Here is a 16,428-nt window from a genome sequence, read left to right as displayed (position 1 = left end):
ATGGAGATCCAAACAATGACACTAGCAAAAGTCCCAGCACTACACAGTAATGAAAGCTATTTCTAGATCTGAGAGGAGTCAACTGGCCAAGTCAAGAGTGTTAAGTACAATAACAACAGCAACCACTATTCATTGAATATTTAACTCTGTGCCATTTATATATACTATGTCACTTAGTACATTGGCAGGTACTAATACTACTATTATTCTCACTTTGCCAGTAAGAAAATTGTATTAGTTATCTACTAGCGCATAACAAATTATTCCCAAAACATAGCAAACTTAAAAACAGCAAATGTATTATTTCATACAGTTTTTGAGGGTCATAAATCTAGTTGGAAGCTGGCTATCACCAAATTGATGCACAAAGTGTAAAGGCTGTACTAGAGAAATCAAGATTTATACCCAGAGGTCGTTACTCTATTTGGACCCCTAAGTCCTTAGAACCACTAAGCTATTATGGAGCCAATCTGGAGGACAACATGCAGACTTAGCAGACCTCCTTCTTATTTGAAAGCCACCCCATATTGGCTACAACCTGAGAGTTTCCCCTCCATTTGACTCCAGCATGGCTGACGTCTTATCAGCACCGGGCATACTTTAGTGCAGGACCCTCAGCCTGTTCGCTTATTCTTCCTCCCCCCCCCCCCCCCCACAGTGAGATATTAGAAGTTCTGTCCAAAACAAAGTCTTCGTCCAAAAACAAAGACTTGGGATCGGGCATAGGACACAACTCAGAGGTTGTAGTAATTTGACAGGTTTAAATTGTAAAACAGAATGCGGTTTTAAGTTCTCTTGCAATTCCCCTCCTCGAAAATAAATTCACATGCTCACTTCAGCTAAACACACAGGGAAGAAATAAGTTTCCAGTGACTTTTTAAAAGATTGCTAGCCATATTTCTTTAACAGACATTCATTTCCTGGATTAGACACTAAGGAACTTACGTTATCACTCTATTTTATTTATTCTGTGCATCTGTGGATTATAGAGTAGATCATGTTAAGTATCATGCTTTGAAAGGACCCTTCAGAGAAAGAACTAAATGAATTTTCCCATTTATTCTTAATATTCCCCCTACTGAATGCAGACAGCAACAGGAAAATTCAAAGCTATTATTTTTAATGTCAAATGCCTTACTAGTCCAATAAAAGGGGGAAAGATATTAAACTTTTTATACAACAAGAACCAGATAGCACATATCTTCAAGAAACACATCTTAATCAAATTGAACATAGGAAATTAAAAAGAGGGTGGGTGACTGACGGTATCCATCCTCATTTAATTAAAAAAAAAAAAAAAGAGCACTGGCAATTCTTGTGAACAAGAGAGCCTGTATTCTTTGCCTGTGTTTCTTTCAGAGGAATAGTGTGGATTAATGTGGGTTCAGAAGGTTCTGAAAAACCTGAGAAATTGCTGTACTCATTGTCCTCAGATGAAAAAGAAATATCCCTTGTTTTAGACAAGCCCGCGTTATGTTAGGAAGCAATACCAGTGAGTGGGAGATACGGACTCCAGACTCACCTCTGTAGCCTTGACCAAGGGGATTGAAATGCCTTTCCGCTGACCTTACAGAGTGGCCATCAACTTCAGATGAGATACCTCATTTAAGGCCTGTTGAGAAACAAAAGCCCTATGTAAGTATAAGGTGGAAAAAGGAGTGGTGTGCTTGTTAAAGTTATCTATGTAAAATACTCCAAAATCGGGCTTAAAACTAATTGAGTCACCTATCATACCAGGAGAAAAATGATAATAGCAATGTATGGAGTACTCACTGTCAACAAGGCACTGTGCGTTAGTACATTTATTCCTCCCAACAAACCCGAAAACTATGTTCTGTCCCGCTCCACAGATGAGCCAACAGGTTCCAAAAGTTAAGCAACTTCCCCCAAGATCATGCAGTTCTGGATCACGCAGCAGGGCCAGGATCTGAGTCTGAATGCATGGTGTTAGCTTGCAGGCCCTCTGCTCTCTGGAGCTAAGAATTACCCTGCTCATCTTCAGGACTTGGAGGACAAAAGGAGCCTCATTGTGTGAGCACACACACAGACACACACCACACCCTCACATACATGCAGAGATTTCACATTACGTTCTGCAAGTCAGAAACACTCCTCAACATGAACTGTGGTTTAAAAACATTATTATAAAGCTGAGCCAGGTTTGGAAATATACAGAGACATACATCCAGCTCTCACTTCACACTGGAGCATCAGCAGAGAAGAATTAAAATAAAAATGTTACTGGTTTGACATATGTCTTAGCTTATTTGGGCTGCTATAACAAAAATATCATAAACTAGGGGCTTATAAACAACAGACATTTATTTCTTTTTTTTTTAATTTCTTTTAATTTTTTTTTTAATTTATTTTTGAGACAGAGAGAGACAGAGCATGAGTAGGGAAGGGGCAGAGAGAGACGGAGAGACACAATCGGAAGCAGGCTCCAGGCTGTGACCTATCAGCACAGAGCCTGACACAGGGTTCGAACTCACAGACTGTGAGATCATGACCTGAGCTGAAGTTGGACACTTAACCGACTGAGCCACCCAGGCGCCCCTTAAATTTTTTTTACTGTTTATTTATTTTTGAAAGAAAAAGAGAGAGTGCGAGTGGGGGAGGGGTAGAGACAGGGGAAGACACAGATTCTGAAGCAGGCTCCAGGCTGTGAGCTGTCAGCACAGAGCCCAATGCAAGGCTTAAACTCACAAACTGGGAGATCATGACCTGAGCTCAAGTTGGACGCTTAAGACTGAGCCACCCAGGCACCCCGAGATTTATATCTCACATATCTGGAGGCCAGAAAGTCAAGACACCAGCAGATTCAATATCTGGTGGGAAGCCACTTCCTGGTTCATAGATTGCCATCTTCTCGCTGTGACCTCACATGGCTTAAGGGTGAAGAAGTTCTGCAAACTCTTATAAGGATGGGTCTTGCCTAGAGATTAGCTTCAGCCTGGTCCCACCGGGAGTTCTGGCCCATTCACCGCACCACAGTGTTTGGGGGCCCTCTGGGACAAGGGGTTGACCAGTCACCCTGGTTTGCCTTGGACTGCGGGGTTTCCAGGCACATGGGACAGTCAGCATTAAAACTAAGACAGTCCTGGCCAAACCAGGATTTTAGTCGTTTGTGAGACACTCAGGATTGGCCCCAACCTGGAGATGAGGGAGAGACTTCCAGGTGAGGCAGACACATCCCTTCTCCTGAGGAGGGAACATTGTAAGCATTAGAGGCCCATTCTGAAAAGTGGGGGATGGGCTCACCAGCCTCAAGGGGGACCTCCACAGGACACCTCAGCAGTCGCCTAGACCCCTCAACCGGCACGGTCCCTTTCAATTCCACATCCTGGCTGTTATATGTGTATATTTGTCCACTATGTTTACAGATCAAAAGCCACAGCCAAGCTCTTCATTAAAACTAAAAGATTAAATTATCATCAGCAATTCAACCCTTGATTTGTTTTCTCCTTCCCTTTTGTAGAAGACAAAAAGAAGTGACAGACTATAAAGAGTGAAAGTTAAATCAGATGTTTTGCAATATTTCCGAGTTTCTAGGTAACGTAAACTCTCTAGACAAAAATCTCAAACAGCATTTGTCAGCCCCACAAGCTAGTGGGAGATGCAGGCTGTGGGGTCAGTGCAAATGCACTCCTCCTTGGTTGCTTCATCTCTCCGAGCCGCAGTTTCTTCTTCTGAAAACGAGGCACAAATCCTAGCCTCACAGAAGAGTTCAGAGGATTCAACACAAAGTAAAATAAATGTGCCACGAGCAGTGGCTTTTACTGATCAATGCTGAACAGAATCTGAAAGCTGGATTTCTAAATCAGTGTTGAAAGTGCGATGAGAGACTTTCACTAATTAAAATCTAGGTGGTGGCCAAAACAGAGTTCTCCATCTGCAGAAAATGCAGAGCTTCACATTCATCCTGGAGTGCTCTTGAATGGCCACTCAAAAAGATTTATATCTTGGACTTTTATCAAGTGATTCTAAAATATTAACTACAGTTATTACTTTAGAGAAAGTCAAAGGCCATTGAAAAATTTTTAAACCTAAAGTGAACACTGACTCATGTGAGTTTATTATCAGCATGTGTTCGTATGTGTGGTGGGGGGTGTGTTTCAATGAAGCCACGGTAGCAGGTTTACTGGGGAGCAGGAACGAGGGAGCTAACGTGATTCCAGCTGCATTTCAACCAGGCTCTTTACACTGGGAGCACAGTTCAGTAACTGCACTTACACGTAAATGGGTTTATCCTTGTAATTCAAGTAATTGCTTTAGGATTTTCAGTACCAACCGTGTATGAAAGCTCTATATAAAAGCTGGAGAAAATTCCCAGGGGAAGGAAAGTATCTATAGATAGGCCTATGAAACTGTATACCATTCCCACTTTCCTTCACCTCGTAAGGGAAAATAACAGATATGCTAAATAATACCTATTTCATGGTTTGTCAGAATAAAATGAGATCATTATGTCCAAACCTTTGGTAAACTGTAGAGGCTCTTATCAATGAAGGTGTGACTATCCTAAGTATTATGAAATTCAGAGTACTATTACACACACACACACACACACACACACACACACACACACACATGCTCGCAAGTGCACACACAAACACGAGTTATAGACAAATGTGCAAACCGTAGGAGTAGGAGGGGGAGGCTGGTTCTTCTCAGCTTTTTGACAGGAAGGCAAATCTCCTCCCCTAAAATAAAGCAGTTTGAGATGAAACTGCAAAGATTTGGCAAACGTAAATACCCACTGGTTAACTAGAAGTGAATTATAAACAATACCTACTCAGGGTTATAAGCATTAATGGGGTTAAGTAGAATTTCACACTTGAGGAATTTCATATGCTCAATCTTGACCCAGCTTCAGAAAATATGTGGCTTTACTGTAAAATGCCCTAGAGACTCAAGAGGCATGCTGTTAGTTTGTGGGCAAGAAGCAGCAGAATTTAAATCAGGATGGAAAATTAAACACATGGCACTCTCCCCTGGCCTTCTGTTTCTCTCTAGGTGGGAAAGAATCTTACATGACTTCTCCTTCCCTCTAACCCTCATGTCTAACAAGTCTCCAGCCTGAGTCAACCTCAGAGTGTTTTTTTCTGACCACTCCTTCCTCTCTACCCCACACCACTGCCTCAGTGGCTCAACACCTGGACATTCTGCTGCCCCCCTTCTTGCCAGACTCAGGTCCTGGAGAATTCCCCAGCCACAGTCTTTCCCAAATGAACTCATCTTTCTGTCTGCCACCAGATCAATTCTCCTAAAAGAGAAGTTCCAGAGGCCCACGAAAGGCTCCAAGAAAATCAGAAGTTCAATGGTCAAGCCAGTTTGGGAAACACCACTTATATCTCCTTCTTGGAGCATCACTTTTGCACATTAAAGGTTCTGATAAGTCCTGCAGTAAGGATACAAGCTTTACTTTATTTAACCCAGATTCTTCCAACTAAGTAATGTAACCAACAACCCCTATGAAATAAGCACTATTATGAGGTTTCTGTTTTACAGATGATGGGACCAAGACCATACAAGGTTAGATAACTCACAAAGGTCACACAGTACTGAATGCCAGTGCTAAAGTTCAGACCAGACTGACTCCAAAGCTACACACTTCTGGTATCCTAGAGCACTACAAGTTGAGAAACAATCTCTTGGACGTTTCTGCCATCCCAGGCTTCTGATCAAAGATTTCCACCAAGTCTCCCTACATACAATTTATATTCTTTAACTTAGAGAGCCTTGCTACTCAAAGTGAGGCCCCAGGACCAGCAGCTCATCAGATGCAGCATTATAATACCCCGGCCCCAAACAACACCAGCTCTACTGAGTCAGAATCCACATTTAACTCAGAATCCCACTTGCAGAGCACCGCCCTGAAAAGATTCAAGTCAATAATGTAACCTGCGCTTACTATTCTTCCACTGGTAATTTCGCCTTCCACAAACCATGTTCCCTGGACTCATCAGCCAGGCGATACAATTGGGTGGTATCAGTCAGCAAACGGTATCCCTCTGACTTGGCCCCCGCCCACTCTTACTTACTCCTCAAAGTCCCCCCAGATAGTTCTGGGACTTCCCTGCAGGCGTCTCACATGTGTCTTAAAGTCTGCCATCCATTCTTTCCCTCCTTTCTCATTCCGTCGCCATCTTTATTCTCTGCCAACCCCAAGCTCTCAAGCATGCCACCGTCAGCTGCCGGCGACGGTGCCTGTCCTGATGCGTCTGATGCTGGGCCAAGCTTACCGATGCAGGTGTGCAGGATATGGAGGGACTGCCCTGCAGAAGCCAGCATGAGACCCTCGGCTTCTTGTGGACACAGACCATGAATGTTTCTTCCACACAGCCCAGCGTGGGGCACAGAGCCTTCACACTCAAGACGGAGGAAGAGGCAGGGCAGAGTGGGAAATCCAGCGATTAGGACAGAAGGATTATTCGTTTTACAAAATGATTCCTTACAAGGATACTTCAGAAACATATATTTCTAAAAGATTTGATTGACAAGAGTGTTTTTCACACTACTTTGCAGAGAAAGGCCATGACTGTGGCCTGATGTGAGATACAAGCATACGCTCTTTTGGAGGCAAGACGTGTCCCTGTGGGGAGGACATAGACAAAGGGGAGGAAGGAAATCTAAGGGCCTGACTCAAAGACGCATGTGTGACCCCTGGAAGATTCATAACTTAAATGACCCAAATTAAGGAGCTAAGTAACAGATGCCTCCAGGCTGAAGAAGGGGACACAGAGGGAAAAGGCTGGTAGAGGAGAAAGGAAGTGACAGAGGAGCTGATGCCAAGGAAGCTGACCAGTGATGACTTGAAACCCCAGATGAAGAGGCCGCGATGGCATCTGTCCCCTCTCTGTGAAAGCAAGGAAGGTGGCCAGGACAGAGAGTTGTCTGAAGACCTGCAAGGCACCCCACTCCTTACTTCCACAAAGAGGAAGGCAGGTAAAACCTAAGACGATGAAAGGGATGTTCGCTGCGCTCATTCCGGTCCAAAGACAGGACGCTGGACAAAGGCTGGAGTCGTCCTGGGCGGCCACTTGGCCTCACCCACCCACCTGAGCAATCACAGGGCCCAGCCGGATTTTGAATACAGTCACCCACTTTTTATCCACCTCCACCACTGCCCGTCTCGGCCAGTTACCTCTCACCCTCTGCAGTTAAAGAGCCTCCTGTCTGGTACCCTAAATCTTCTCCTGCCCATCCCCTAATTCATTCTCCACACGGAAGCAGTTCCAGCCCTGAAGAGCAGCACGCTGGTGCCATCACTGTTGCATGAGACTCCCCAGCGCTCCTGAGATCCTCTAGGCCTGCACAGCACGGGGGCAGAGAGCTGCCGTGATGGGGCGCATCCGACCACCCAGTCCAAACAGCCACTCCTCTCCCGCTCGCCGTCTTCATGCCATTGCCATTCCTTGGACGAGCCAAGCTTTCCCCCACCTCAGAGACTGAGTATGCCAGCCATCCTTTATCCCTGGACCGCTCTTCCTTGCACACAACCTGTCAGGCCACCAGGCCCAGCCCCTCACCCGGGTTCCCCTAAGACCCGAATTAAATGTCACTTCCTTTGTGACATCATAAATCTCTCAGGACTCCCCAAGACCAGAGAGGAGGCCCCTGCTCTGCTGTCTTATATTCCCCCCAGCACCCCAAACTTTCCTGATAACATGTATCATAATTCCATTCAACTAATCACTTATGCACTTAAAATAATTAATTTCTGCAAATGCCAGGGTGGCAGAAACCGTATTTATCTTATTTATGACTGCATCAGCAGTGCATAGTACATATGTTTGGCATTTAGTAGGTACTTAACAAATGTCTGTGGAAAGAAGGAATGGAAGGAGGGAGGGGACAGAGGATGGGAAGAAGACAGAGCTATTTTCTAGGCATTTTAGACAATCAGGAATTTGTTGGTTTTCTCATCAAACTCCTCCAAACAGTATTGTCAAACAACTAAAACGGTTAACTAACTTCGTTTGGCATCATCTGTCCATGGAAAATGATAAAAGCAGGCAAGACTTTACCGAAGTCAAGATCAGCAGGTATCTCCAGTTCTACAAGGAAAAATATTGTTCATCTAATTCTTGACTGCCGTCTAAGTTTTAATTAGGGAGAAAAGCAGTGCTGGGCAGTGATGGCCAAAACTGAAGTCTTAACACCAATTTATCCAAACAAAACACTACATGGATCACATCTCCATCTGTTCCCATAAATCACCAAAAATATATTCAGAGAACATGTTACAAGTGTGTGCATATACACGCACTAGAACATTTGCCAAGATAAAACAATATTACTATGTCTGTTTAAAACATTTTGCTTTTTTCTTTGCAATGTGAATTCAGTGTTCCAGTGGAAAATATTTTTAAGCAGAAAAGAGACACCTCATCTTTGTCTGACTTACATTTCAACTCAGCTCTGCTACACTTCCAGAGGCCTTGTCTGAACAACTTGATGGATGGCACCAGGGACGGGAGGAGGGACACAGAACAACAAATAACTCCCACACCTTGTTTTACCCTCCTTCCTCCAGTCCCCTTAAGAACTGTAATTAGAGGGGCGCCTGGATGGCGCAGTCGGTTAAGCGTCCGACTTCAGCCAGGTCACGATCTCGCGGTCCGTGAGTTCGAGCCCCGCGTCAGGCTCTGGGCTGATGGCTCAGAGCCTGGAGCCTGTTTCCGATTCTGTGTCTCCCTCTCTCTCTGCCCCTCCCCCGTTCATGCTCTGTCTCTCTCTGTCCTAAAAATAAATAAACGTTGAAAAAAAAAATTTAAAAAAAAGAACTGTAATTAGAGGTTTAACCCATGACCCATACTGATTCCCACCTATCTTCCCTCTCTGCCCTGTGGTGAGGTGTAAATGAACAGAGAAATATCAAAAAGCAACATCAGCAGTAGAGAGAGGAGGCTGGTTGAAGAGAGAGAAGAGAGAGGAGATATTCCGTTCACCAGAAACAGAAATCTCGATGAACCAGCTGTTCAAAATTTGCCAAACTGACATGTACCTTCCTTTCACTGAGGATACATCTTGCTGAATGTTCTCTTTCTGGATTTCTTGCCTAAACTCAATACCATAAATGTATCTTAAAGTCTTTCAGGAGCATTTACTGGTTAACTAAAGACAGGTAGGGCACCTGGGTGGCTCAGGTGATTAAGTGTCCGACTTCCGCTCAGGTCATGATCTCATGGTTCGTGGGTTCCAGCCCCGCATCGGGCTCTGTGCTGATAGCTCAGAGCCTGGAGACTGCTTTGGATTCTGTGTCTCCCTCTCTCTCTCTCTCTGCCCCTGTCCTGCTCATGCTCTGTCTCTCTCTCTCTCTCTCAAAAATAAACATTAAAAAAATTTTTTTTAATTAAAAAAGACAGGTAAAGCCACTTTTCTGCTATGGTTTAAAGATGCTAACTCATGGATATTCACTGCTAAAGTTCTGATGTGCTCACTGTTAGAAAATGTTATTTGGATTATCTCCCTTTCCCTGTCTAGGGTTCTACTAGTCTCAAACTTACAATAGGATCTTGAGCAGGCTAATTATCAGTTCTTCAATTTCTTCACCTGTAAAATGGGATAATTCAGTACAACCACACTATTTCAAATGGAACTGTGTAAATATTTTCCCAAACATACGGTTTTAATATAGTTCAAAATGCAGTCTTGTAACTACATTAACAAAAATTGGCAAGTACTGGCCCTTTAAGGACTAACTTTAAAGAGCTAAGCATAATTGTCAATAGTCGTTGTATAGCGATTATTCAAATGTTAACAGGTGGTTCACACCTGAAAGCAATTTCTTATGTTAAATAAGTTAAACAGTCCCTTGGACTTCCGTATAGGTGATCGCTTTGCTCTTCTAACAAATAGTGTTCTACCAACTGGGCTACCAACATTAGCCTAATCTGAGTGCACACACCTATACGGTTTTCTTGCACTTTTCCGTTCTTATCCATTCTGCCACAGTGATGTCCAGTATTCATCATCTGTAGGGTTGACTGCAGGAATGAAGAGAAGGGGTGAGGCGGGGGGGATACCATCTGCCGCCAGGGGTTTCACTTTGCTCCCATCCCCCGACACAATCTGAGCTCCCCACCCTTCTTCAGCAGGCACATGTATTTACTTCATTATACAGAAACTCTCTTCAGGGGAATTTTTCATCACTAAGTTAATAAAATGGGGACTCCGCTGGAATCAAGAAACAGAAGCTCCTCTACCTGGTCACAGGTTAGTGCTGAAAATCTTATTCCTAAATCCACGTATTCATAAACACAGAGGAACACTCTGCTTCCCAACTTTGTAGTGCCTATGTGTGACCGGTAAAATCACCTGACTGGCAAAGCTGGCCATCTTTCCTTCTGACATAAATTGTGTTTTCACTTCTCCGAAAGGTCCTAACATTCTCTACAAGTTTATAAGTAGAGGAGTTTCTGAACCCAGAGTCCTATTTTATCAAATTTCCTTGCTTCCAATATTTTGACAGGTGGAATTTTCCATTATTTCCACATGTGTGTTCTAACAAGTGGTCTCTCCTAAGGGCTCCTCAATCTCTGTTGCATTTGATGTTTTGCCTCTGCTGTTTCTACATCCTCTGCTTTAGACTGATCATTACCTCCGGGCCCACAAAGTGCTAGAAAACAGCATCTGTAGAACCAAAGAGGAACATGTCCTGAGGAATGGCTTATAAATTTAAAAGCAAGATGGGCTGACTCTGTGTTCAGAGGGGCCTCTTCCTGGTTTTGTTGTTGTTGTTGTTGTTGTTTTTCTGTTTTCCATAGAACTTTGGATAAGGTTGTAACAGACGAATAACCCACAGATAGTCTGCATTCATTTTAGAATTAAATTGAGCATTTTACTAAGAAATAACATCCGTCCTTTAGATATAATGATACTTCCAACAATAGTCATTATTCATGAGTGCTTACTATTTGCCAGGCACTGAGCCGAGTGCTTTTCTGACACATATTTAATCCTCAAATCCACCATATAAGAGTTATTATTTCCATTTTCAGGTAAAGAAATTGAGACTTAAAAAATGAAGTAACTTGCCACAGTGACAGGTGTGATAGAACTAGATCTAAGTCCATCATCGCATTTGCACCTAATGGACATACTATACTGTGTCCCAGAGGTTTGTTTGGAAAGGTTTTTGTTAATCATTAACAACGTATTCACCCTCTACTGTGTGCTACTGCATTAGTCTATCCACAGGTCTTGCTGTCCTTTTCCTCTCTAGTCTGTTATCCATCCATACATCAGAATAGCGTCTCCCAAGGAGTAATTCTGAAACCATTTGCATCAGAATCATCTGGATGCCTGTTCAGACTGCAGCTCCCAGACTCACCCCAGAGATACTGAATGAGAACCACCTGCACTTTTAATAAACACCCCAGTTGATTCTCCTGCACGCTAAAATTTGAGAACCACTTCTATCAGTACATCATCTGTTCATAATCTTCAAATGGTTTTCCCAAAATGATACAATGCTCGTGGCAGGCTGAGTAGTGACCTCACAAAGATGTCTGCATCCCAATCTCTGAAACCTGTGAATATGTAACTTCACAAGGCAAAAGGGACTTTACAGATGTGATTAAGTTAAGGATCTTGAGATGGGAAGATTATTATCCTGAATTACCCAGTTGGGCCCAAGGGAATCACAAGGGTTATTAGAAGAGGGAAGCAGGAGGGTCAGAGTCAGAGAAGGTAACTTGACAACAGAACCAGGCATTGGAATGATGGGGGTGGAGGGTAGCACACCAGCTCAGGGATGCAGGCAGCCTCTAGAAGCTGGAAAAGGCAAGGAGACAGATTCTTCCCTCGAGCCTCCAGAAGGAACGAGGTGGTCTGCCAGCAGAGTTTAGAGTTCTTACCCCCAGGCTGTAAGAGAATATATTTAGTGCTTTAAGCCACTAAATTCATGGAGATTTGTTACAACAACAACAGGGGGCAATACATTGTGTAAAGCCCTCCACAGGTCCTCAGTAGGCCAACTCCTTCTCACTCTATGCCTCTTCTCTCTCATCTCTCCACACTGAACTTGAAGCTCCGGTCATGCTAAACCACATCCAATTCCAAAAATGCCAAGCTCCTTAATACTGTACTTGAACATTTGCTTCCCCCAAACATGTCAGCTTGAGGAACACCAGTTTATCCTGGAAAGAAATCCAAACGTCACTCCTTAATACCTAGAGATGGAACCAATTCTCTCCTCTGTAATGGAACTTGGATATATATATATACACTGTTGTTCTCATCACGTTCTGCTATAAATATGTGAAGCCCACAGCTACAACCCATTCATCTTTATACCCCAGGGCCCATTCACAGTGCCTGGTCCAGAGTAAATGCCCAATAAAAGTTAGTTGAATTGAACTAAACCCTGAGTAGTTGGCTGGAAAGCTGTAGATGTATTCCCAAATGCCACCTTTAAAGAAAAGCATTTAAGATAGTCCTATTTTATAACTTCCAGCAGATCCTATATCACTGCTGTTTTCCCATGTATCCTCAGTGATAACAAATTCCCACCCATCCTTTTGAAAGGTTTGGATTTAGGAGGTAAAAAAAAAATAAACGAATACTATACAAAGATATCTACTAACCAAGGAGGACGATCCAGCCATAAAGTATGATTTTAGATCGAAATGAGTCAAAGCTATCATGTGAAATGACTCGTAAACCAGCTCTGATGGCATTGACAATATACAAGTTCTGGTATCTTAGTCTTTTAAAGCCTATAAAGTATTTATGATTATATTATCAAAGTATACTATTTGCCCAAAAAGCTGAAAACATGACTCTCCTACAAAACAGAATGAATGCACGTGAAAGGATGTATCGAGCTCATGAGTGAATGAGGAAAACAGTAAGTTGGTAAACTGACTCAAAGAGCATTGGAAATTTAATAAAAGGCTGTTAAAACAGTTTGTTAAATTAGATACGGAACTGGTTAGTGCCCTGTAAGGCACCAAACCAAAACCTTTCCGGTTACCTTATCTGCTTAACAAAGATGATTTCTAGCAAACCATCTACCTACAAACCCACAAGTCAATGTATAACTTCACATAGTTCGAGCCCTTAATTATTGATAGACAACAAAGTCAATGAACAGTACCCTCTCCCAGAAAAGGAAATAAACCGAGAGAGGACCTGTGGTTATCCTTATAGTCTAATATACAGGTTTTTGATAACTTTTTCAACAGTATTTTAAAAAATAGATTACAAAGATGGCATCTGACTAGTACCACAAAACTTCAGAGGAAGTAAAACACACTGGGAAAATGTGGAGATTCACACAGAACTGGGCCTTGAAGAAGAAAAGGACAAGTAGACATCAATAGGCTTTAAGTATCATTTTACAATACATTAAGACCAAATTTTTCTCCAAAGAAAGGACTCTAATAATTTTAATACGAAAACAATTTAAAGAGATTTAGAAATTCACTTTACTTTTCCAGAGCTATGACTACTCTGAAAATCAAGGTACAGCTGTAGCTCCTGTTGCCAAACTCTGAATCCAGAATTCTCTTCCACCTGCAGGCCAGTGCACCTGTGTCACCACCACCAGCGCTAGCCCCTGGCAATCCCCCACCCTTTTCTCCCCCTACTGCGCCTGCACTTCAACCACACCAAACAACTTTTCACTGGCCACATAGGACACGGCCTCTCTTTACCTCTTTACCGTTGTGCAACTACGTATGTGTGTGTGAGAGCGCATGCGCATGTGTGCTCTACGAGAATCTCAGAAGAGATGCTACTTGAACGTTAGAGGAGTAATGAGGGAACTACAACACTAAAAGGAAGCTCCAGGGAGATGAAGATGAACAGAAAAAAGAAAACAATGATTGAAAGCTTGGGGCAAGACGCTGGAGGGTAATCATTCAGATACATGAGATGTGAATAACTGTAGGGCTGTAATCAACGTGGAGGAACACAGTGAAGGAAAAAGGTGCTGCTCAGCCCTGAACTTGTACGCCGGCCTCCTACTCCACATGCCCTTTGTTCTGTGTGGCCTAACTTTTAAAATCGTAATTATGATTAACATAGTCTTCTATTTGGTTGCCTCTCAGTAACCACCAAGTCACAGAGCCTTTTGACAGTATCTGCTTATGGTTTCTGAAAGCTATAGGAGTGTGCACAGCTGTTCATTGTCCTCTTATGGATTCATTCAAGTTAGATTCATTAAGTGTGAACTCTGAGAAAATATTAACTGTGTATATAATTAACTATGTAAATAAAGTACATTAATATTTTATGAAGTACTATTAAGATCTGCTAGAATGGCAGAAACTATACTTCGTTTAGTTAGGAATATTACAGTATTCTGCATTCATATCTTCTATCTCTCCAGGTTGGTTATAATGTAGTTAGATATATTTGAAGATAAGGAGATTTCTCACTCACTTTTGTATTCCCACGGTGGACCACAATGTCTGAGAAGAACATGGCAGGAACATGCAGTAATTGACAATTTAAGGAATGTTAAATAAATGAGCTGAGGGATGAACAGAAAGTAGTGTTCTTTGATTTTTAAACTTTTTTTGAAAAGTGGAGCTTCTTTAAAAATGTATACAAAATCCCGATACATGGAAGAGATCAAAGTGGATGGCTCGGAGAGAAGCTGAACAATGGCGTGGGCAGAGCTCTCTTCCCATTCTCTCCACCTCCCACCAACATAGCTCAGGAAAAAAGTGGCATCAGAAATATCATCCTGACAGACCAAGGTAGAAAGTGACTTTTAAAAAACATTAGCTCTGGTGCAGGGGTGCCTGAGTGGCTCAGTTGGGTAAGCGTCCAATTTCGGCTCAGGTCATGATCTCATGGTTCCTAAGTTTGAGCCACGTGTCGGGCTCTGTGCCCACAGCTCAGAGCCTGGAGCCTGCTTCGGATTCTGTGTCTTCCTCTCTCTCTGCCCCTCCCACCCCCCCCCCCCCCACTCTGTCTCTCTTGCTCTCAAGAATGAATAAACTTAAAAAAGAAATTAGCTCTGGTGCCTTTTCATACTTTTCCCCCCTATCTCCATAACAACTTTTAATAGAGTAAAACAAGACTGTATACCATCTCAAATTTTGTTTGCCAGGTCTGTGATGTCTCATGAAAATGTGCAGAAATTGTCAATCACTTTGGAAGTGAAAAGTTCAACCAGATAACATATTGCCAGGTTCTTTCTCCTTTTTTTCTTTTTCATTCATTGGAATGCTCTAAAAATCATTCTTCTATTTCACAGGCATCTGTGACGAGCAAAAAGTACTGAGTTCTGTCAAGTTCACACGAAACGGAAATTCACAGAAGTCAACACTTCCAATCAATGCAAATGATCTTGATGGAGAAATTGACAAGATTTACTGAGGGATGTATCCAGGCGCCTTCTCTTGTCAGGCCATAGAATCCCCAAGCTCTGTGATCTGTCATTAAACTAACTGGGGGACCCAGGAATTGGTGCTGGGGCAAGGTCAGGAACAGAAAAAAAAAAGTTTAAGACAGGATAAAAGAGCAATTTTAAAATCATTACTTTTTAACAATGAACACAGCTATTATGCTGAACCCCAAATCATGGATGTGATTGTCAAAAAGACAAAAGAATAGCAGGATAAACTGTTGAAACCAATCTCTTTATAGTAGATAGTAAAAATCGCATTGCAATTCAAAAGATAAATGGCAATTAAGTAGTTTCTGTTAAGTGTTTATTGTTCACCTTTTATGTGGGTGGCCTTTTAAGTGATTTTCTTTTTAAAGGAAAAGAAAGTTTGTTCTCTCCACCATTTGAACCAAACATGATGCAAATGCATGCAACCATCAATTTTTAAATAATAATCGTCTTGATTTTCTAAGCCGATAAACCAACCACCATGCACCACTTCCTTTTCAGGCGGTTGTTTGCTTGGCTTATCACGGTTAACTATTGCACTGTGCCTCTGCATGAAGACGGTAATGTAATTAAATCCTATTAACACATCAGGAATAAAGCCCTTTAATGGGCACACAAGGCTTTGAGAGGCAGCTCGTTCCTGAGCAGATTTAATATCCTTAAATTAAGCAAGTGTGAATGGGAAGATGAATCTTATTAAAAACTTAAATCTGATTATATTTGAAAATTATTGGTTTCTTAATGTAATAAATTATCCAATACAGACTAGAACAAATAATATGTCCTAGCTTCACATAACTCCACTCTATAACAAGTGACAAAAGAAATTATGTGTGACTGTGGGGCAAAAAGAAAGGTCTTTTTATAAAAGTCATTTTGCATAATGAAATACCTAAATCATTTTAATAAACATTTGGGGGGGGGGAGTGCAAATGACACAGTTGGAGAGGGAATCATTTACCCTATTCAGAAAGGGAATGTGGAAATAGTGATGCTAATGTTTTTTTTTTAAATTGCCATTCTGGCCAATTTGTTGTAAATTCTGAAAAGAAAAGCTGCAGCTTCTGTTG

The 16,428-nt window shown here is 42.2% G+C and overlaps 2 long non-coding RNA genes across 3 annotated transcripts in view; one reads left to right on the top strand and one right to left on the bottom strand.

Annotated features, from left to right (window-relative positions):
* Positions 1-8,076, bottom strand: part of LOC123598283 — a 67,184-nt gene extending 59,108 nt beyond the window's left edge. Inside the window, exons 1-3 of one of the 2 annotated variants that reach the window (XR_006712504.1) lie at positions 6,246-7,437; positions 4,796-4,904; positions 1,523-1,612 (exon numbers count right to left, since the gene is read on the bottom strand). This is a non-coding gene — a long non-coding RNA (uncharacterized LOC123598283). The other variant, XR_006712503.1, reaches the window with a different exon arrangement.
* A 5,232-nt stretch (positions 8,077-13,308) lies between these two features.
* On the top strand, positions 13,309-16,072 carry LOC123598285. The gene is made up of 2 exons (XR_006712508.1): positions 13,309-13,863; positions 15,218-16,072. It is a non-coding gene; the product is annotated as an uncharacterized LOC123598285 (long non-coding RNA).
* The last annotated feature ends 356 nt before the right edge of the window (positions 16,073-16,428 follow it).

This window comes from Leopardus geoffroyi, chromosome C1 (assembly GCF_018350155.1).
Source record: "Leopardus geoffroyi isolate Oge1 chromosome C1, O.geoffroyi_Oge1_pat1.0, whole genome shotgun sequence".
NCBI lineage: Eukaryota > Metazoa > Chordata > Mammalia > Carnivora > Felidae > Leopardus > Leopardus geoffroyi.
The sequence above is the reverse complement of the archived record's forward strand: the minus strand, read 5'-3'. Positions and strand labels throughout refer to the sequence as shown.